At 35.8% G+C, this 24,169-nt stretch overlaps 1 protein-coding gene across 4 annotated transcripts in view; it reads right to left on the minus strand.

Moving 5' to 3' along the window:
• Positions 1 to 24,169, minus strand: part of LOC137237700 (very long chain fatty acid elongase 7) — a 100,691-nt gene that overhangs the window by 37,605 nt on the left and 38,917 nt on the right. Inside the window, exon 1 of one of the 4 annotated variants that reach the window (XM_067761740.1) lies at positions 13,715 to 14,735. The exons of 2 other annotated variants lie outside the window; for them this stretch is intronic. The gene's annotated coding sequence lies outside the window, so the exon portion shown is untranslated. Of the gene's footprint in view, positions 1 to 8,738; positions 8,840 to 13,714; positions 14,736 to 24,169 lie in introns of those variants that run through there. One more of the 4 variants, XM_067761739.1, reaches the window with a different exon arrangement.

Below are 24,169 nucleotides of genomic sequence, written 5' to 3' on the forward strand. Positions count from 1 at the left end.
GTTGAATAAAGAATTGGATGCGGTAAATCGAGGGACAGTATCATATTTTCTAGGAATGGAAATAGATCGAGAAGAACGTGGAGATAGTTTATTACATCAAAAGAAATAGACAAGTGTTGCAAAGAGAATTGTTCTGATATGATTGATGTAAAGAAGTATCAGTCATTAATAGGAGGGTTAATGTATTTAGCCGTTATATCGCGACCTTATATTACACACACGTTATCAAAGTTATCTCAATTCAATGCACATCCTCATAAAGATCATTTTATTGCACCAAAACATGTTCTACGATATCTTAAAGCAACACAAGATTTTACAATTAAATACAAAAAATCCGAAAATGCATTTTTATGTTTTACAGGTGCAGATTGGGGTTCAAATCCAATTGATAGGAAGTCATATAGCGGATACGTAATATTTATGACAAATGGTCCTGTGGCATGGGGGCAAAAAGACAAAATTCGATTTCTTTAAGTTCAATGGAAGCTGAATACATTGCAATGTGCCAGGGTACAAGAGAGGTTATATTTATGAGAAATCGGTTTACAGAAGTTATGTAACAAACCGACATTAATCAAATGTGATAATCAAGGTGCAGAATTTTTAGTCAAGAATCCAACAACTCATAAGCGAAGCAAACACACCGATATCAAATATCACTATATACGGGAAAAATTCGAGGCCAATGAGATTTCGATTGAATATGTACAAACAGCTGAAAATGTTGCAGATTTGTTTACAAAATGTTTGACTAAAGAGAAAGATAAGAAATTTTGTAATATGTTAAATTTAGATGTATAAGCATATTTATATATATGTATACTTGAGTTGAGTGGAAGTTTGTTAGAAATATTATTTATTCAACTCAACTATAATAATACGTTGATCTTGTTGAAACGATCATAGATCTTCATTGAGGTATTGAAAATTTCTACTTCAGAAATTTAATATTTTACATCATTCAAATAAAAAACTTCATACCGTTCAAACTTAAATATTAGCTTTCCTGAATATCTATATTGGAACTTAATTACTAAAAAATACTTGGCCTTTGAATTTTTTTCCAAGTAATATTTTATTTTTGAAACAAAAATTTTTTCAGTGTAATATAATTTTTTAACAGTGTATATTTTCGAAGCCAATTCTAATACCTTTCCAATGGTATCCAGATTTTTGAAATCGGTTGAGCCGTTCCGTAGTTATCACAGCTCAAAAGTACCATAATATCAAAAATAAAGAGATGCATTTACTTAAAATTAAAAAAAAAAATGCGCCATTTTAGTTTTTGGATATGTTATATATATTAAATAGACCTTTCTAAAAAATATATATTTTATTTTCAAAAACTTGGCCTTTGAAGTTTTTTTCAAGTTTAAAATTTTATTTTAGAAAAAACAAATTTTTGCGGTATATTAAAAAGTTCATTAGTGTTAGCCTCTGTATCCTTTTTGCTATTGTGAACGAAAATGAGTTCAGAATAGAACCATATATGTATGTAATATTGCGCAACCTTATAACACTATTAACCACACTAAGCAGACAACAACCGCGTTTCAAGTATGTAATGTTCGGTTTCACCCGAACTTACACTTTCGTACTTGTTTTATTTATTTTTTTTTTTTTGTAAATTTGTTTTTTTATTTCTTTTTTATTGTTGGTTTGCATTTTTTTTTTTAGTGTTTTTTTCATTTTTTTTTATAGTTTCTGTTTCTCTACTTTTTGGTCCTTTTTTTTTGGTATTCAGGTTTTTGTTTTTATTTTGTTTGCATTTTATCTTTTTTGTTCTATACTAAAACAAAACAAAATAAAAAAAGTAATGTGCAGCTATAAAATTGCTCATGAATCATAAATTTGATTGTAAATGCTTTCTCTTTTAAATTAGGATTTTTCTCCTGCCATATTTTTAAAATTTTTATTTTTTGTTTTAAATTTTTTTAAAATTTTTTTTATTTATACATGTTTTTATTGTTAATTTTTTTATTTAGTATATTTTTTATTTATTTACTATTTTAATTTATTTATTTTTTTTACCTTTATAATTTTTATTTATTTTTTTTCTTGTTTGCTTAGTTTTTTATTCATATATTTTTTCTTTGTTTTTTATTTATTTTGTTTTTCTTTTTTATTCTTTTTTTATTAATTTATTTATTTTATTATTACAATTTTTTTATTACTTTTTATTTTTTTAATATTTTTTTATTGCAACATTGAATCTGTAAAACAGCTCCCAGATTGTGTTTTTAATAACTTTTTTTTGTTTTTAGTTTTTTGTAATTTTTTATTTTTTATTGTTTTACTATTTTTTAGATAACTCTTTAACAATTTTAAATGATTTAGATGATTCTTGAAAACTAGAATTTATTATGTAAAATTCAAAAATACAAAAGAACGGCAATCACATTCAAATTACATAACTGTTTCACACTATATTTTTTTTTATTAAATTGTAGTAACACCCTTGTTTTTTATATTAAAATGCAGCCCTTCATATTTGCCACTTCTCACGAATTAATTGACGTCAATATAACCAGTTGCATGACTAACCGAACAAAAATTCAAAAGTTACGGAAGATCATTGCTAATTTATTATGAAAACAAGATTAAAAACAGCAATAAATAAGTTGCAGCGCGACTGCAAAAACAGCAACAACAAAAAATTTAACCAATAATTACGAGACAAATACAATTAAATCGCGTCAGCAACAATTGGAAACAACCTTCAGAACAGAGCACCTACCGTAAGCGTACACCGTTACACAAGCAAGATATTTGCCGCACTACAACAAACAGCAGCTGAAGTAGAATTTAATAATAGATAGAATAGAAGAAAATCAAAAATAAAAACAAAATAAGAAAACAAAAAGAATCAACAAATAAAAAAATTATTGAAAAAAAAATAATAAAAAATTTATGTTTATACATTCCAAGTCGCTATGGATGGATGTGTACGCGTGTTTGCTAGCACGAGTTAGGTACTATGATATGCAGTCATGCATGCTGGAGGAAGGTCACGGTTTTAAACTTTCTTCTTTTTTTTTTGTAAGCATTTTCATAGTTGACTTAACATTTTTGTAGGTTGAGTTGTTGTTGTTGTGGTTTTTTTTTTTTAGTTTTTGTTGATCGTTGCAATTACGGCTGACACAGCAAGTTTTAACCGTTGTCACTAAGCTTGTGCCTTTGAAAATTTTGAATGTCATGAACAAAATCATAAAAGTAAATAAAAAATAAAATAAAAACTTGCTTACAATTTTAACAAACATCAAACTTTATTGTTTTTGTTGCCGTTTTTTTGCAGTTGCCACATCTTCTAATGATAACAACCTCTAAAGTAACGTTCAAGCAGTTAACTCTTAGCAGGTCAGTAACATTAACGGTACCTGTATTGAGATGTACAATACAACAACACAGTCATTGGCCTCGCTGCTGCAATTATCTACTAAGCAATAGAGTAAAACAACAAAAACACAAAACAATAAATAATAATAGCTAATAATAAATAATAATAGGTAGTATTAGAGTTTCGACACGTGGGCTGCTTATGAATAGACTAAGCAAAATGTGGAAGAAAACACTAGCAGTCCCCTTATTCATAGTAAACAAAATAGGTTTTATATGGATATACATATAATTTTAAAGGCTTTATGGACTCGTTGTGTTTTTTTATAAATAAGGGGGTAAAAACAAAAAACAAATCTTTAAAAACTAAACAAACGATTTACTAAATCGATGACATGAACGTATTAAAAGAATAAAAATAATATAAAATATTAAATAATAGCATTTTTATACAAACAACAAACAACGCAAACCATGAAACCAAATAATATAACAAAGTGTTGGCGGTTTTTTCAATCTATTAATGGATATAAATACCTAATTCAATTTGGCCCACACTGTTTTCATTGTTGTCGTCGCTTGAAGAGTTCATCTCAAAAATTTACATTAAAAGAAGGGTAAGGAAAATAAAAGACAGATAACAAAAGCTAAAGGCGAATGCGCTAGCAAACAAAACATTTTGTTTTTCAAGGTAAACTTGCAGTAATCAGTCCTCGCCGGTTGATTGGTGTGTGCATGCGCGTTGTGCGTTGCGCATGCGCAATCAACGTTAATAGCGCTGAAACAAAATTACATAAGCAAAGTCAGCAGCGTATAAATATTTTGATGCTGCTTACTGTCTTTTACTTGCCGTTGATTACAAGGGCTACGTTGATTTTTATGTGATGTGAAAACTATTTAGCATAATTTGCGTTTTTCACTTTTATATATTATATTTTAGTATATAGAAAAAGGAAAGAATTTTTTTAAATATTCAAAATAAAAATGGTTTAAATTTTTAAATAGTTTTTTGTTTTTTTATTTTTAAATAGAATGTTTGTTTTAATTTTTGATTTTTGTTTTTTTTTTATTAACGGAAAATTTTTGTTAGTTTTTGTTATTTACGAAAATAATAAACAAAAAATTATTGCTATATCCTATTTTTTATTTTAATTTATTTGGGATTTCATCATTTTAAAAAATAATAATTTAGCAAAAAAAATTTTTTAATTGTTTTCCAATTCTTGTTTTGCTTATTTAATAAAATTTGTTCGTTTTTCCTTTTGTAAGACCTCATATTATTGTAAACAGAATTTACAGTTTATAAATTTCTTTGTTCTATAATTTTTATTTATTAGTTAATTTTTGAAGTATAATTTTTTCAATTCTCTTATTACTTTCCTGTTTTTATTTATTAACTAGCAGACCCGGAAGACGTTGTTCTGCCCTAAATTTGGTCTATCTGCATACGTTTTAATAAGCTTATTCCGTCTAACTCTGCCCTCGCCCCTCTACTTTTTCCTAATCTTTGTATTCACACCTCCCTCCGTATTTTTCGCTTCATCTATCTCCATCTTCCTCTCATTCTATCTCTTTCTCAGACTCCTTCTCTCTTTTCTCCTCTCTCAAGTTTTTCTCATTCTTCTTCATATCTTATTGCCAGTCCCAGAGGGTGGTATGTATTTTGTTCCAGTCGCATTCCGAGTCTCAGTCCCAGTCCCACTCCGAGTCTCAGTCCCAATCCTAGTCCTAATCCCAGTCTCAGTACCTTGCGTTTGATAGGCATATTTTATAAACGAATTTTACGATTGCCCCTCTTCACATTTTGTGTGAAATCTCCGAAATAATTTGAGATATTGAAATATGTCTCACATCACAATGTAGTACTCATTTCTACCTTTCGTTTGACACCCATGTTGGAAAAACTAATTTTGGGTCACATTTGGGTCAATAACTCTGGAACCGGATAAGATATCCTTAAATTTTAGGATAGACGTCTAGTAATATAATAGTGAAGGTTTCATTCAATTCAATGTAGTAGTTTTTGTGTATGGTGGGCATAATGGTAAAAAAACAACATTTTTGGTCACCCTGGGCCCACATTTTGGGCAATAACTCGGGAACTGGGTGAGATATCCAAATGAAGGTTATCCTAAGTTTTAAGTTAGACGTCATGTGATAGAATGGTGAAGCTTCATGCAATTCTTACCCGTAGTTTTTACGTGATGCCCGGACAATCATACAGACAGACAGACAAAAATTCTAAAAATTGTAGATTTGGGTTCCGTTGGTCCAATAACGACCTCTCCTCTCAGTTTTTCTTGAATATCTTCAATGTACAGACATCAACATGTTACAATTTTATTATATGTAGAGATCACAATTTTTTAGTCTTTAAAAAATGCCCTTTTTAAAGACTTTCCAAAATGAAATTGCTTTTCAACATTTAAATAAATTTTCTTAAATTTTAATTTTTGTTTTTTTTTTTTGTTTAGAAGCATTTTTTTTTTAGTTTTTTAAAGAATAAAACTTGTTTTTTAATTTTACCGGAAAAATTTTAGCAATCTTTATTTTTAAATAAATGTTTTCCATTTCTCGTGGCTTTTTGTATCTTTTCGTTTTCAATTAAATTTTAGTTTTTTTTTAAATAAAATATATTTTTTGGCTAAAAAATAAGTATTTTTTTTTTTTTTTTGAATATCCATTGTCATAGTTTTGGTTTATTTAACAAATTTTTTTACTTTCATTAGTTTTACGAATACGGGTAAATAGTTTATTTATTAAAGCTTTTTGTTTTTACTTAAATTTTTTTTCAGTTTCCCGGTTTTAGTTTTTATTTATTTTGTTGCATTTTTTATATATTTCCAAAACATATTTTTATTTCACGAATTTTTTTATTTACAACCTTGAATTTTGTTTATGTCTTCAATTTTTTTTTTGCTGCCTTTTTCATTGTTCCTCATACCAGACAATATTTAATTTTTGTATAAATTTTCCTTTACTTCTGACGCGTTTTGGGGCTTTCACGCCCTTTCAGAGAGTATTTCTTACGGGTTTTGTAGTTTTGTTATATTATAGAAGATATTGTTGCTGCCGTTTCTATTGGCATTGTTTTTGTTGCGAACGAATAACTAAGCAACCAATATTCCGGGCGAAAAAAGCATTTATTTGTAGTCTAATCCGTGGTGTTGTGGTAGCGTGCTGCGCCTACCACACCGAGGGTCCCCCACAGCAAAGTAACATCAAAATTTAGAAAACAAATTTTTCATTTAGAACAAAAACTTTAATTGAGGTCTCCCCTCGGAAGTGAATTGTCAAACACTCCGAGTGTATTTCTGTCATGAAAAGCTTCTGAGTGATAATTCATCTGCCTTGCAGATGTCATTCGGAGTCGGAATAAAACATGTAGGTCCCGTCCCGCCAAGTTCTAGGGAAAATTAAAACAAAGTACTTAAGTTCAATGAACTATAGGTATCAAAGTTAATAGTACTGAAAAAGTAGGAGCGGACTGGTATGTTAAAATTATGTCGAAAACGTTGACTCCCTGAAGAAGATGCGAAAGCATCGAAACGCGTAGGAGAGAAAAGGAACATAAAAATGTTGTCATACAATTCACCGGCCATGAAACTCCAACTAAGTATAGCAGTTTAATAATTTTATTTGCCCAATACAAATATTTCAGATAGAGCTGTACGGCGTGTTTATTTTGAAACTGTCTAATGTACATACATAGTCTCACACTTTATATCCACATCATGTCACCATAATATTACATAAAAGGGACTCGCCTACTCCAATAAAACGCATTGTAATCAGTTTCGCTGCTCAACCTGCCGTTACAACGGAGGCGAGACATTTTTGTGCTCTTCCGCCTCGGTAAACGCAAAACTATTTGCTGTCTTTAGGTACTACTATCAGTACTCAGGAAATGTAAATAAGTATTCATGAGTATGTAACACTGCAGGTAAGTAAAAAAAAAAAAAACAGGAAATATTGGCAAATCACTCCAGCACTGTTTAACGACAAGTAATTTTTTTACTGTGACACTCAAAATTATATAAAATCAAAAAAAGCCATTTTTATTAACCCTACGTGTGATAAGATGGTAGAAGGAGCCTCTTCGAAGTTGGTTTGGCGTGTATATAAATGTAATATTTTTATGTCTTTTATGGCGACGTTGTTATCGCGCAAAGGTGCATTCATCTTTCGAAGAACTTTTCTCTCGAATACACGAAAAGTGTTTGTGTTGTTGACATGGCAAAAACACTTTCCTGAAGTTTTATAAAAGTGTTACGGTCGTGAAAAGCCCTTTTCCAATATGATTCCTATAAGCTACTTGTTAGACTAATCCGACTGCAGAGGGAACATGAATGCTTTACGAGAATATTCTTAGCCCCTTAATCAACCGGTGCTATTATAACTAACTACAATTATTTCCCATATTGTCTAGTGTTTAGGATATCGGACTCTCGAGTTTCTGTCGTCTCATAATGATAACAGCTAACAATCAAAGGACGGAACTATGGTATATTTTAAACAATTGTATCCAAATGCTTTATTATGAAGTGGACAGAGCGCATTACAGATGTATCGGAGATTCTTTTTCACCAACTCTCCCCGTCCATTCAAACGTATCTCAGGGTAATCCACGCTGGGTTTCCTTTAAGGTAAGGTGTATGGCATAAATAATGTCTATAGACGACTTGCTGAATCTAAAGCCGTCTTAAAGCTCGTTTAAATAGATTAAATCATCTGCAAGATTGATGATGCTGAATCTACAATAACTGGAGTAATAGTCAACGGAATCGCTTTTCTGATTCGAAGAGTGGAAAGTAGAATCCAACCTTCTGTACTTAACCATGAGGAGAAGTGTTCCCCTTTACTTAATTGAGGATTATTTTCAAGGCACTAACATTGCTTATTCAGCAACGGTAACACACGATTAAAAGCGGCGAAAAGTTGGTCGTTTAATCAGTTGATGGTTCACGCTGCAACGCTGAAGCATTGGTCGTCCGATACAAAAAAAAAACAAGATTTACAGTGGTTGTAGATTGTTTACGCTTTACGCAACTTAAACACTATTTTTGCACTCGTAAATAAATATTTGTATATTTATCTGCCGCTTACAATTGTAAGCGTGACAGATGCACCTATGCCATATATTGTTTTGTTGATATGTGTGTACCCCAATTGGATGTTGCACAATAATTGCGCGAGCCACGCTATACTACACTAGCTACACAACACAACAGTGAAGCACCGGCATAGTCTCAGGCACTGAGTTTCAGCGTTGCATAAAAAAAAACACAAAAATAATTAAAGAAAAGAAGAGGTACACTCAATCCAGTCAGGTTACAATAAAAATACAAGAAAATAATACGATGACAAATATATGACAACAAAGGTAACAAACAACATACGATATCTGATATTTTTGCGATCAACAGACAGTAAACGTTATGTGGCTACGAAGCAACAACGATGCGCGACGGCGTTCGAAGCTTAAGACAGTACTTTGTAGACTGAAATTTTATTAAAAAATACTATTAAGCTATTCCAAAGAGAATCAAAAATAAATGTGAGCTTGTGAGTTTTTAAGCTTTAATTGTCTGCACTGGTGTGTTGGAGTAGGGGACGAGGTGATGGAGGTGCCGGCGCAGCAAATGTTTGTGGAACGTGAGCTAGTGAACCAATTAGCCGGGCGTGTGGATAGCGTCGCACGGTGGGGTATACGATCAATCTAGCTGGCCAAAAGTCGATTTTTCAAAACATTCCAATTTTTTTTTATTTAAATATGTATACTCCCTGGCGTTCCTAGATGTCCACTGAATAGTATAAATACCCCAAAACCCATTTGCAACGTCAACGGAGCTAACCGCGCCCATCTAAAGTTGTATAAAAATTGTGCGCAGTTCCATGTATTTTTTGATTAAAAAGCAATATACCCTTCTAACCTAAATACTTGTTCACTTGTTAAGCCTTAATCAAATCTAGTTATATTTTCTTTTAGGGCAGGTAAATGTGTTTTCAATTCATTTGTTAGATTTTTTATACCGCATGTTTTAATTGAGTTATTCTACTTGTAATACTACTACTTTCCAATATTAAATTTTATAAAAACCTTGCAAACAAAAAGATATATCTTTTTTTCATGGCATATCATGTCAGTAATTTTTTGCTTGTGTTTTGTTTCAAAGTTTAATAACAAAAACGGCCGCGCATACCCGCAATTTTTTGAGTAGTGATCAATTTTGTAGGAGACTGATACCTTTATTGGCGAAATGTGGCAACCTTGTGAAAATAGCCTCAGTGACAAAAATTTTGATGTTGCTTTGACCGGGCGTGAACCCAGGATCTTCGGTGTGGTAGGCAGAGCACGCTACCAACGGCGGCTGCAGTGGATATATAGATAAAAAAGAAAGTGAGGTGGCAGCCCTAAGTGGCAACCCTTCCAAAAACTCACAATGGAAATGCGGAGTAAAATACTTTTCTTTTGATACCCATATTGACATATATCATGTAATACCAAAAAATTACCCCGGGTCCATTCGAAACCGGGGCCCGATCCAAAGTAATTCAGCGCGGAACACGGTGAATTTACTGTCAAACATTTCCTTTCATAACAATGAAGTGAGACAATCACTTTTTGAACAGAAATAACTGCTGTTTTAATTTTGGCCAGCTAGGTTGATCAAATAACCCACCATGCGTCGTGTGTTTGTGCGTGGCTCTCCCGCCGGCTACTCCAAAAAAGTCAGAGAACTTATAATTTATTAAATGATATTTATACAAAAAAATATAAAGAAAAAAGTGAGCACGAGCGGCACGCACGCCATCTAATAAGCAGAGTAGAAATATGTGAGCTACAAAATTTGAATTTGATTGATAAATACTTGTTATCAAATCTTTTTTTATAAATTTCTTTTTTTCAGTCCAAAGGTCATTGCTTCGTGATACAGAAGAAAATACATTGTAGCTTTGTCGATATTAAAATGTAAATTTTTTTTTTTCCTTTAAATATCACTAACTGTTATTTATAGTGGATAGCCAAAACTAATTGCACGAAGCATGGACGAACTTTACAAATACTTTGCGTTTATAACTAATTTTGCCCTTAGAAAATTTTAAATTTATTGATAACAACCAACAAAAACTTTACATTCATAGTACAAACACAAAGCAATAGGGACACTAGCGCAAATTGGTCACACCCAGGGAATGTAAATCGTTTTCCACCAGACCCTTCCAGCGGAGTGGGGCCGACCTGCTCCTCTGCTTCCATAGGCAGGTTTCGATAAAAAATACTCTCTTATCCGGAGCATCATCTTTCTTTCGCATAACATGGCCTAGCCAACGTAGCCGCGCTGAGGTTCGCAAATCATTCGAAGAACTTTTCTCTCGAAAACTGATAAGGTTCAATCAGCCGCTTCACGGTGGACTTCAAGCTTGCGTACAATAAAATTGACTTGAACCTTCTATGCGATATTAAGAAGACTGATTCCGCGACAGTTGGCGCCGTTTGCAGGATCACCCTTCTTGTGGACTGGACAAAGAACACTAAGATTCTTATCGTCTGGCCATATTTTGGCAGAAAGCTAATGCATGCGCCTTACCCACGCCTCGCCGCAGTAGATTTACTTTTTTAGTAGAGCTGATAACGCGTTTAATTAAAAGCACAAAATATTACTCATAGTTTGAAGCAAGTCCACTGAAAATTTAGATCTCTTTGACAAATCACAGAATATTTTTTTGACATTTTCACCCAACCCCCATAATAATTAGCTCATTGTTAAGAAAGAGTTAATCGCATTAATAAATGGGAAATAACCTTAGATCCGGGCGGCCACCGTGGTGTGATGGTAGCGTGCTCCGCCTATCACACCGTATGCCCTGGGTTCAACTCCCGGGCAAAGCAACATCAAAATTTTAGAAATAAGATTTTTCAATTAGAAGAAAATTTTTCTAAGCGGGGTCGCCCCTCGGCAGTGTCTGGCAAGCGCTCCGATTGTATTTCTGCCATGAAAAGCTCTCAGTGAAAACTCATCTGCCTTGCAGATGCCGTTCGGAGTCGGCATAAAACATGTAGGTCCCGTCCGGCCAATTTGTAGGGAAAAATCAAGAGGAGCACGACGCAAATTGGAAGAGAAGCTCGGCCTTAGATCTCTTCGGAGGTTATCGCGCCTTAAATTTATTTTTTTTTTTTTTTTAACCTTAGATCCGACCTAATGGGCGTTTTTATTATGAATCAAACTAGACGACATGATAACACAATTGTAAATTGTTATATTACTTTTCTTACAAAACATTTAGAAAATTGTTTAACGGCTGTAATCTTTTGCGCTAGAGTTGCAAAAGGACAACGAGGTTTATACAATAATTACTTGTCAAATCCATATAACTAAAAATGAATCCATATTTTCCTTGGTCATGACATCACTCGTAAATGGATGAACCGGTTTCGTTAGTTCTTTTTTTTGCCGTGCTTGTTATTCTCAGGATAGAGATCTTATGAAAGAAAAAATTGGGCGGAAAATTACAAAATTTAAGAGTGCTTATATCAAGTTCATGTTCATTCTAGCTTTTAGCGATTTCCATAAATACCGCATTTTGGGCAAAATGCGTACAAAATGCTAACTTAATCTTAGCGCTCTGCCGAAAGAAAATATCCGATTTGATTGACAAGTATGTACCTAATTCCACAGTTTTTTTTTCGGGAAGTCGCCTTAGGGCAGTTTCATTCTAAAAAATATCGCATCTTAATTGAGGAAAATATTTCTGGCGAAAAATCAGTAGCATTTTTCATGTTCTGAAGAAGTTTATTTTGAGTGTAGCTTTGCGTACGCCTTTTGACTTGGTCAATATGTGAGACACTTCTCTTTACGGGAAGTGGAAGAAAACCTCTATGAAAATTTGAAATTAAATTATGTATACCAATAAAAGAATCATTTTCGAAAAAATTTTAAAGTTCCAGAAATAAATTTTTTTTGTGATCTTTGAATTTTTTTCAGTATGCAGTTTTGTAGCCCAATCAATTTTAGTGCAGCAAGGTACAAAATTCGCATTGATTTTTGAAAATTTGTTTCTGAAGTGTTTTAGATTTTTTTCCGAAATTCTCACACTTTGTATGGAGAAAAATCTAAACAACACTTAAAAACAAAAAAAATGTTTTTTTCGAAAACGTTTTTGAGATTGGTTTGCAAAGTTTCAGTTATAAAATAGATAGGAAGTTTTATCTTAATATATCGAAAATAAAAAAAGAGTTTAATTGACGAAATATTATTAAAAAAATGCCACCGCTATTTTTATATTTCTGTAAACCACTTATTTGGTAAAAAAATTATCTTTTATGTAAGGGTCACAGATGGCGCCCGAGCAACTCCTCAATGCACCTTTCCAAAAAGCGTATGAGCTTTACGCAAACACAAATTTAAAAGAAAAAGAGCACCATATTAATTGTTGTGGGTATTCATAAAGCATATGAAGGATTTGGCTATACTATAGAGCATTCATAGGGTATATCCAAAATATTTCCGAAGTATTGCCAATTCCCAGGTTACAATAGTTTTCTTCAGCAGAGCTCTTCAACGCGATTTAATAAAACAAAGGATGCATCGTAACGTTTAAATAAAGAATTTTCAATCGTTTTCATTGAAGCACTTGCGAATAATATTGTTAAAGCAGTTATCAAAATAAATTTCATTTCGTTTTCAACCGAAACAAAATGATGTCGTTCATATTGAAACGTTAATAATAACGTTAAACTTTAACAAGAAGTGTACTATCAAAGTCATATCACGTGTTCGGTTGTGTGTAAGTGAGATTAACGCCCTTAACGAGCGAGCGTCTCATAACGTTAACGAAGTGGTTTCGTTTCGCGGCGAAAGGCAATGAAATCACTCCGTTAAGTTAATTTAGATTTTTAACGAAGCGAGTTGGTATTGTTTCGTTTGTTGAGCATTTTTGAACAGAACTAAGGTGAAACCATACCAGGTGGTGGCAAAGCGAATTCAACCAATTCGCCGTGCAGAATAATGTCAAGTCAAAAGGAAATTTTAATTGATTTCCATTAACTGATATATTAAAGTACAATTCACTGTTTGGAAAATAATCAAGAAGAAGCAATCAGTTGTTGGGATAACAACACCTGGTACTGAATTCGCCTTGAGTAGAACATTGATTTACTAGAGTTGCTGTTTTTCTTAGTTTTCAACCAAATGATTTTCTAACTCAGTGACAAAAGATTCAGCCTAATAAATATAATTAAATATAGAAAAAAACCTACGTATGTAAATAATATAAAATAATTCACGGATAAGCCACTACAGCAGCGTTGGCGGAAACATCTAACGGCTATACAATATTTATAAATGAGTAATGCAAAAAAATTCAAACGCACACACAATTTGAGCACTGATGCAAATTCCGCAATGAAAGCAACAGCAGCAGCCAACCGATGACAACAATGAATGCGATACACAATTTTGATGGCAATAATGCACTGTCCTAAATACCACAAATAAATATAAGGCGAATGATGAGCTCCCCGCGGCAAAATACGTAATGGAATGCACTTGCGTATGCGATTATGTGACAACGACACGACGATAGCGATCCACATCCGAAAACGTTTGAGCCAAGACTGTCGCAAGCAATGAAAAGTGTAAACAAAGTCAACCAAGTTATGTTCTCCGGTACCAAGTAATTGAAATGTCGACGACTTTAGCACATCCACAAATAAATCATTAGACGATAACGCAGATGCTATGATGATGATGTGACGCATTGTGCTCTAATGGTCTTAGTTATTAATTTTGGTGACCCGCCTTCTGTGTCGATGTTCATAAAATTTCTGCTGAGTAATCACGATCAAGAGGGTTTCGAGCAGATGCGCTGTAAAGCTTTTTTTTTTTTCATTGTAATTGCCTCTTCAATGTCCAGTGAGTATTGCGTCTGCACGGTATGCAAGTTGACTTTTTTTCTTGATTGCTGATGTAACATTTCGAATATGACTTGCCAATCACCGCCAAAAGTAGCACACGTTCCAGCACTTATCCAAAGTAAACATGATAAGTGTAAAAAAAAACTTTAAAAAATGGGCTCGATGTCCGCCCTGATGGAATTTGGAGAGCAAAAGCAATTGCGGGAGCATAAATACCAATGGTCGTTTTTTAGTTTTATCAAATTTAAGCGCGCTGACACGCTTTCGTTTTCTTTGGCGCGTCTTCTTGTTGGTGTTGCTTTGACTTTGGTGCCATAGGTGAATTGAATATGGCGCGAAAAGAGCACCAAGCGTTGCTTAAGCAATAGCATATGCGCTAATAACAACAGTTGTCAGAAGACATATTTTTTTTTATTTTTATTTATTACAAATAATGAAACAAAACAAAATCGAACTTGCCAGCCAACCTGTTTATTGCAAAATGTCAGACCAATACTAGCGACGCTGTGGCTGTGTTGTTAAGAGACGGTCAGCGACTGTAAGTATAAATTGGGTCGCGAGCAAATTTTTCGGCACAAAGCTTTACATGGGATTTGGCAAAAGTTCGATATACTGTGATATCAAAAGTGATAACAACAAGTGATTGAAACTCACAAAAGGCCGTTAAGAATGAAAACAAGAAAATGTAAGATTGTTGATAAAATATCTACGCAAATATTAGTGGGTACCACTTTCCATATGAATTTCCAAGTATCTTGCTCCGTGTACCTTATAGACTTTTTGTGTAAGGTATGTCTTCCTTCTTCTTCCTTTATTCTTTTAGCGAACTGTAAACGATATTGATGGTCCTGTGCCGGATATAGATCCAGTACGTTAAGGTAACAAGCATCATTAAAATAGTAGCCCAACCATTTCGGAAACGATTTAATATGAAAACATGGAACCTTCTAGGCCATTCCCTTTATCGCAACATTCCCACTGTTCCGTACAATTTTTTTCAAATATCTCGATCCATGCGCCTCCTTGTAGAACTTTTTGTAATAGACATTTCCGCCCCCTGTAGTTGCCACGGCGAATTCAGTACAGGTGGTGTTATCCCATCAGCTGATTGCTTCTTCTTGATAATTTTCCATACAAAGCCTTGTACAACAAAATGTCGGTTAATCGAAATCTATGAAAATTTTCTTTTGACTTGACATCCATCAGCACGGCGAATTGATTGAATTCGCTTTGCTACCACCTGATATAGATTCGCCTTGGTAGTTGCTGTATTAACGATAAAGACACTCCCGAAGGTTTTGGGGAGTGTTATCGATGTTGGCCGGATATAGATCCGGTACGTTCCGGTAACAAGCACCATTAAGGTACTAGCCCCACCATCTCGGGTACGATTAATATAACCACATTACACCTTCTAGGCCTTCCACCACCCATTAGTTCCATGACGAACTTGGGGTCATCAGAGCCTCGCATACGATGCCTTTATATGTGTAACAGGATTCCCCTCGCGTAGATGAGGTTCACTTCTCGGATGCGGAAGCTATGAAGCTTTGTATTGCGCTTATCAACCCCTTGCCTCCCCTCCCTCCTCAGGCGCCTGAAATAAGATTTTGAGTCTTTAAATTAACGGGAAGCCTTTTTATGATGTTTTACTTATATCGCCCAGCGAAAAATTTTTACTAAAATATCCGAAAATTAGGGAAAGTTTTACGAAAATTTTTTGTTTTTCATAGTTTAAAATTTCAAAATTTCGGGAAAGTTTTATGAAAATTTCGAACATTTGATTTATTTTGTACATTGTTACGCTAAAATTGATTTTGCAACAAAATTGCTTACTCAAAAAAATATAGAAAACGCTTAATAAAAAGTTCGAAATTTTTGTAGGATATTTTTGCTTAATTATTTTCCTTAAATTATCGAAAATAAAAGAAAAATTAGTTGACGAAATTTGATTAAAATTTCCTCTGCTACTTTTGTGTTTGCTGCTGTAAGAGTAAGACGTCACGTTTCTGGCACAATGAGAATTTACTTAAAAATCGATAGCTAACCTGTTCTGTATAGATTTTCTAAAGATCTTTAAATATATCGTTCCCTTTCCAAGCTGGAAGAAATTGTTCATTTCCATAGCTCTAAGCTATGTTCAAAGAAACAGATCTCAAGATTTTCGGGAAGTTACTTAAAATTGGACCACTAAAATCCCAAATTCTGACGAGTTTTTCAAATATCACGATCCCTGCGCCACCTAGCAAAAATATCTGCCCTCATACTGTATTATCACCGAGTTATGCATTATGTTCCACGTTTCAACACTTAAGCTCCTCAGGAATTTACTCAAAAAGCGATTGCAAGATTCACCAAATTTGGATTGGAATTTGTGAACAAACATGAACGTGTTTTCATATAAAGGAAATAAAAATGGAATCCGATAACGGATCGGAGAACATATTGTAATAAAAGATGGAAAGCTGGCCTTAGGCATTAAACTTCGAGGCTAAGGCACATACAATGTTATATCATTTTCATTTGGCGGTCTTAATATTCGAAAAGTTGGTTGCCTTGTACTACGCAATTTAGCGAACCTCTGTTGGCCTCCCCACTAGTACGAAATACCGAATTGGCATCCATGCTCGCTAATGGCTCATACGAATATTATTATGAAATGCAGGTGATATATGTATATGTAGATCTCATTTTGTAAGTCGATATGCACTTTAAAGTTACACGACCCGCCATAATATTGATTCTTTTATAATTATAGCAATTTTACAAAAACAAATACATAATACAAAAAATATACAAAAAAGTTGACAAGTCGAGGAAAAAGGAAATAAGAGCCCTTAACATGGTTTTTTTTTTCATCGTCAGTTCAACAACGTATGCCCACAACATTGGCGCTCACTACCCAACACGCATTACCGCGCTAAACAGCACAAAGTCGTATGCAATTTCTTACCAATATAAAAGCCAGCCGGGCGGCCACCGTGGTGTGATGGTAGCGTGCTCCGCCTACCACACCGTATGCCCTGGGTTCACACCCCGGGCAAAGCAACATCAAAATTTTAGAAATAAGGTTTTTCAATTAGAAGAAAATTTGTCTAAGCGGGGTCGCCCCTCGGCAGTGTTTGGCAAGCGCTCCGGGTGTATTTCTGCCATGAAAAGCTTTCAGTGAAAACTCATCTGCCTTGCAGATGCCGTTCGGAGTGGGCATAAAACATGTAGGTCCCGTCCGGCCAATTTGTAGGGAAAATCAAGAGGAGCACGACGCAAATTGGCAGAGAAGCTCGGCCTTAGATCTCTTCGGAGGTTATCACGGCTTACATTTTTTTTTTTTATAAAAGCCAGCCATAATGTGTTGCAACTCGCACCCACACAATGCACCCATCCGGTAACTCAGTGACGTATTTATATAGATACCCACAACGTCTACACAAAACAAAAGTGACACAAAAATGCCGACAAAAAGAAATAAATATATAAATTGTGGTGAGTACACAACACACAAAATAGCCACAAAACAAAGCTTAGGCTGATACGAGCAAATACAAAACTGAAGAAATGCCAATAAACTAAGAAATCAACAAACCAATGTAATATAACCCAAACCAAAGCTCTCACAGCTCAGCGTCAACGAAATCTTAAAAGTAGCAGCGCCTCCAAAGGCAATACGAGAAAATTGTATGCGCAGACAGTGCTAGACATCGGTATTTGTGACTGCGGAAAAAAAAATTTGTTTAAAAAAGTGCCAGTGCTAGACATCGGTATTTGTGACTGCGGAAAAAAAATTTTGTTTAAAAAAGTGCACTAACAACAATCGCACAATAGCAAAAAGCAATTGTTAAATTAGACTTTGCACTATGCGAATATATTGTATGTATTGAACACGCTCCAATGGGTTTGCGGGTCAGTAGTAGAAATCAGTGCGAAAATGAAGTGGTTTTTGGGTGTATTGAATTAACCAGATCACGTTAAGGCAGGATTTATGTTTCCATTGTACCAGCATACAACAAAACTAGGCGAACACCTTGTGCGCTTTGTATTTGGGAAAACCCTCATAAACAAAATAACTAGCTTATCCATTATCATTAATTGGCGCTTAATCGCCTAAGCGATTTCGGTCGTTTCGTAATAAGTCACGACAGCTATCGCTGTTTCGCGATAACTGGAGCCAATTGGGAGCACCAAGGGAGGGCAAGTCTTCCTTCACTTGCCGCTCCGAACACAGTGGATATCTTCCCCTTAATATGCTTCTACATTGCGGTGTCAACTAAAATACTTTCATGGACAGTGCATGTTCCATTCGCATAACATGACCTAGTCAGCGAAGCCTTTGGGTTTTTATTCGTTGTCCTATCGTCATATCAGCGTAAAGCTCATGCAGCTGATCATTTCGTCGGCATCACGGACAGGAGTATAAATCTTCCGGAGAACTTTTCTCTCAAAAAATCCAAGCGCCATCGCATCTTCTCTCGACACCGTCCATGATTTCGAGCCATACATCAGGGCACTCAATTTCGTGGATGCAAACTGCACTGAGCGATATCACATAAATGCCTTAATAATTGTGCTAGTGCTCTTTGCCACTGGGGCGAAATCACAAGATTTGACTTACTATCCCTTAAAGGTAAAGCGTTAAGATTTTCTCATAATGCTAAGGACTACTTAATTATTGCCGCAATATTTCGGGGCGAAGCAAATTATCCAGCACACTGTTGTAATAGAATGAAATCGATTGGAAAAATTTTTTCAAGAGCGTCTCAGGGTTTCGATCAATTAAAACTCAATGACGATAAGGTCCCAGGTTGGTTCGAAGAGTATAATGCGAGAGTTAATGGAAGACGATATCTTGCCTTACTTTTTATCCAGTCACTAACTGGAGTGAGGAATCTGGAACGAAAAGCTGTATGGCCACAATGGTGGAGGAACTTCAAGGTGAAGTTTCCCTCAAAAACGGATTGTTCAACCGACATATGTACTTTACAGGGAGGACGTAACCTCACTCTACACTGATTAGCCGGGTCTGACACAACACTTGTAGCTATATTGCTTTCTGCCGCTTATGAATATATTCTCTCTTTCTCCTCCTTAGGTTAGGTTGAACTGGTTGGTCCATGAGGACCTCACATGGACTAAATGAGTCCGTAGTGTTACCAGAAGTTTGTTTTTATGACCAAACTGAAAACCCCTATCAAAAACCAGGACCTATGTTATAAAATAACTCCGTCCTATTGGCAAATGCTAGAACCTTCCTAGGACTTACCCACTTGCTGCTTCTAGATCTGACAGCTGTATTACTCCTAATAGCTGGAGTCCTAGCCTGAACAGAACATACTCGATCGTTACCTCCTCCAACCCGCACTTCCTATATCTGCTTTCACTGACCAAACCTAATTAAAAGGCATGTGACGCGAGAAGGCAGTGTTCAGTCAGAATACACGTCAAGAGTCTACAGTCCTCTCTTTCAGGGTCAGGAAAATAACAGTTCGAATGATTTTGTGCACTTAATCGACTTAGAATAGATAATTAGGAAGAAATTAAAATCCTCGGGCCCTTATTATTTCGAATTTTCTATGTTACTTGATTTTTTATTTCAAATTTGCTACAAATGTTGACTACCGGGAACATAAAGGTTAAGTATTGAATTATCACAGAATTATATTTTATGTTGCTTTAATATTTCCTAAATAAAAAAGGAGTATTTGCATGCTCATTATGCACGCAATACATTTCTTTCGATGGAAGTTATAGCAAAATAAGCATATTGAGGATGCATTTTTTTACTTGAATCGGTTATGGAGAAAGAATTGCTAGACGCTACCACGATTTTTTTTTTTTTAGTTTTTATCTTAGTTTCCCACCAAAAGTTTTTTTTCAAAAGTTTTTAATCTAATCTAATAATAACAAGTAAGGAAGTCTAAGTTCGGGTGAAACCGAACATTACATACCCAGCTGTACACTTGAATTGCTGTTGTTGTTTGTTTTGTGTGCTTAATAGTGTTACAAGGCTGCGCAATAATTCATATACATATGGTTCTATTCTGAACTAATTTTTCTTCGAGTTATGGCTCCCGAAACATAGAAAATTGCTTAGCCATAAAAGGGGCGGTACCACGCTTACTTTTAAAAATTTGAAGTTTTTCCTATTTATTGTTATAAGTCCACTTGGGAAATGAAATACCATTGATATAAAGCTCTTTTTTGCAAAGATATAGCTTATTTTATTCGTCAACGGCCCTTTTAAATATCTTTCATATAAAAGTGGGCGTGGTCCTTAACGGATTTTGTTAATTTTTCTTCAAAGCATTCCTTATATTAAAGGCAACCTCTCTGCCGAATTTTGTTACGATAGGTTTAACGATTTTTGATTTATAATTAATAATATTATTAAAATTATTAATAAAATTGATTTTATCACAAGTGTGCGGTGCCACGGCCATTTTAAAAATTGTTTTCAAATTTTTATCAAGAGTCTCAATATCAGTCCACACGTCAAATTTCAACATTCTAGGTGTATTATTTACTAAATAATCAGGTTTTTTGTGTTTTCCAAAATGTTATACATATATATAAAAAGTGGGCGTGGTTATCATCCGATTTCGCTCATTTTCAATACCAATCTATTTTGCGTCCAGATAAGCTCGTGTACCAAATTTGGTGAAGGTATCTCAATATTTACTCAAGTTATCGAGTTAACGGCAGACGGATGGACATGACTGAATCAAATTTTTTTCGACGCTGATGATTTTGATATATGGAAATCTATATCTATCTCGATTCCTTTATACCTGTACAACCAACCGTTAACTAATCAAAGTTATAATACCCTCTGTGCAAGTACAACTGGGTATAAAAAAGGGCTTCGTGTTTGAACAATCCAATTAGGTTACATACTTAGTCGATAATATTTGATATGACTGAATGAACTCAGTCATATTAAAATAAGTTGTTGGTAAATAGTGAAGTTAATTATTCACAGCTGTTTTGATAAAATACAACTATACACTGAAAGAAAGACTGGTAAAATCACCCGAAATACGGGTCAATTCAACCGAGGTAGGTAGGTAGGTTGAACTGGCCGGTCCATGAAGACCTCACATAGACTGATTGAGTCCGTAGTGTTACCAGAAGTTTGTTTTAACGACCAAACTGAAAAACCCTATCAAAAACCAGGACCTATGTTATAAAATAACTCCGTCCTCTTAGCAAATACTAGAAGCTTCCTAGGACTTAAGCCACTTGCTGCTTATAGATCTGACAGCTGTATCACTCCTAATAGCTGGAGTCTTAGCCTGGCAAGTGCAGGGCACGAGCACAGAACGTGCTCGATCGTTTCCTCCTCCAACCCGCACTTCCTACATCTGCTATCACTGACCAAGCCTAGTTTAAAGGCATGTGACGCCAGAAGGCAGTGTCCAGTCAGAATACCCGTCATGAGTCTACAGTCCTCTCTTTTTAATGATAGTAGCAACTGTGTTAGTCTAAGGTTGTAAGACCTACACATAATATTCGACACTTTACAGCCCCGCGCTTGAACCCACGCCTTTCCCGCTTGGTCGATCATGTGCACCTATCGCCTTCGCTTAATCTCGCCCAATCTAATTGGGACATCTACGGAGCAAGCTTCAAGGGATGCGCCCTTTTTAGCTAGTTCATCCGCTTTTTCATTCCCATCTATTCCCATATGCCCTGGGACCCAATATAGATGTATGCTTCTCCCTGTCCCGATTCTCTCCAGAGACTGCTTACACTCTAACACGCATTTAGATGCTGTGCTATGCGAGATTATTGCCTTAATTGCTGCTTGACTGTCAATATAAAAGTTAACACGGTTGCAGCTTAAGCTATTCTCTTCCAGGGTTTCTACTGCTTTGGTTACGGCTAATATTTCCGCTTGGAAAACGCTACAGTAGTCCGGCAGCCTGTAGGGTCTGCTTATTTCCGGATCAGCGCAGTATACCGCAGACCCTACTCCTTCCACTACTTTGGAACCATCGGTGTACACATGTATCGCCTCGTCCGCCATTTGCGCACCCTTGCGCCAACCGTCCACCTCTATTGTGGCCTTAAGATCTCCTCGAAGCGCAGATAGGGAATCATGTAGTCTGTTCGTCTTGTGATTGATGACGCTATACTACTATGGCCATATGGTCGGCGCTCAAGCTGCCCCGAAGCACCGAGCCTGGTTGCGGTCGTTAACGCTTTGTTCTTTGCTACCAGGTCTACAAGTTGGATGTGCAAAATGACATACAGTGCAGCCGTCGGGGTTGTTTTCAGGGCTCCCGTAATGCTAAGCATCGATAGTCTGCATACGCCCTCTAATTTTTTGAGGTATGTTGTTTTTTGTGTGGCTTTCCACCAAACAAGAACTCCATAGTATAGAATAGGGCTTACAATCGCTGTAAAAACCAATGAGAAAGAGAGGGCGATAGGCCCCACGTACACCCCAGCATTCTTTTACATGCGTAGAGTGCCGTTGAGGCCTTCTTGACCCTCTCCTCCACGTTGAGCTTCCATGACAGCTTACTGTCTAGGATGATTCCTAAATATTTTGTGCAAGGTTTCTCCTGTAAGGTCACCCCTCCTAACTTAGGCCTGGTCCAATTTGGGACCTTGTACCTCTTTGTAAACAATACCATATCCGTCTTCTCCGCATTGACTTTCAACCCGACATTAGATGCCCAGGTATGAATATCGCGAAGCGCCCGATCCATCAAAGAACTAATCGTTGGAAGGCACTTTCCACTTATGACAATTGCAACGTCATCTGCGTAAGCCGTAAGTTTTACGGGTCCCTCATCGAATTGCCTGAGCAGTTGGTTGATGACCAGCGTCCACAGCAGAGGTGATAGCACCCCTCCCTGCGGCGTGCCCCTGTCCACTGTGGCCTCGTACAATCCCCATTGTGATGTAATCTTTCTGCAATTTAACATGCAGCCGATCCATCTGATTAAGGCAGGATGTACTTTAATGTAATTAAGACCATCCATAATCGCCCATTTTGCAACATTATTGAAAGCCCAGGCAATGTCCAAGAAGACTCCTAGAGCATACTCCTTATATTCCAGGGATTTCTCTATGCTTATTACCACCCTATGCAATGCGGTGTCTACCGACTTGCCTTTGGTGTACGCATGCTGTGTTGTGGAGAGCAGATTTTCATCCACGTTGGACTTTATGTACACATCTATCAGCCTCTCAAAGGTGTTGAGCAGAAATGATGTTAAGCTAATGGGTCTATAGTCTTTGGAATACATGTGACCGACCGATCTTCCCCGCCTTTGGTAGAAAAGCTACACGAGCAGTTCTCCAAGAGTGCGGTACATGATTCAGTCGTATGCACCCATCGAATATTATTTTAAGCCATTCCACGACCGCCCTACTTGAGACTTGTAGCATGGCCGGGAATATACCATCTGGGCCCGGCGATTTAAACTTAGAAAACGTCTTCACTGCCCACTCGATCTTGGTATCGGTCACCAAGCCCGGCACTACTAGCTCCGTGATCGGAGTGTGAGTGATGTCTGCTGGCTCCTCTAAACCGTCTCCCGATGGGAAATGTGTATCGAGAAGCACCTCAAGGGATTCCTCACTATTACATGACCATTCCCCGTTCTCTTTCTTTATTAGTCCCTGGACTATGTTTCCCTTTGCTAGGACTTTTTTCAACCGTGCTGTTTCGCTGGAGCACTCTATGTCCGTACAGAAGCTTTTCCATGAGTTTCTCTTCGCCCTGGTACTTTCACGATTGTAGATCCTCAGTAGATCCCTGTACTCGTCCCGACACGCTTCGCTTTCCGCGGTCTTTGCGAGCTTAAACATTTCTTTAACCTGTCTTCTTAGAAGACTCAGCTCATTGCTCCACCATGGCGGCTTTGCTTTTCCTCTGAATCTTCTTAGAGGGTGTTATACGCAGTC

Source organism: Eurosta solidaginis, chromosome 1 (assembly GCF_040869045.1).
Source record: "Eurosta solidaginis isolate ZX-2024a chromosome 1, ASM4086904v1, whole genome shotgun sequence".
Lineage (NCBI taxonomy): Eukaryota > Metazoa > Arthropoda > Insecta > Diptera > Tephritidae > Eurosta > Eurosta solidaginis.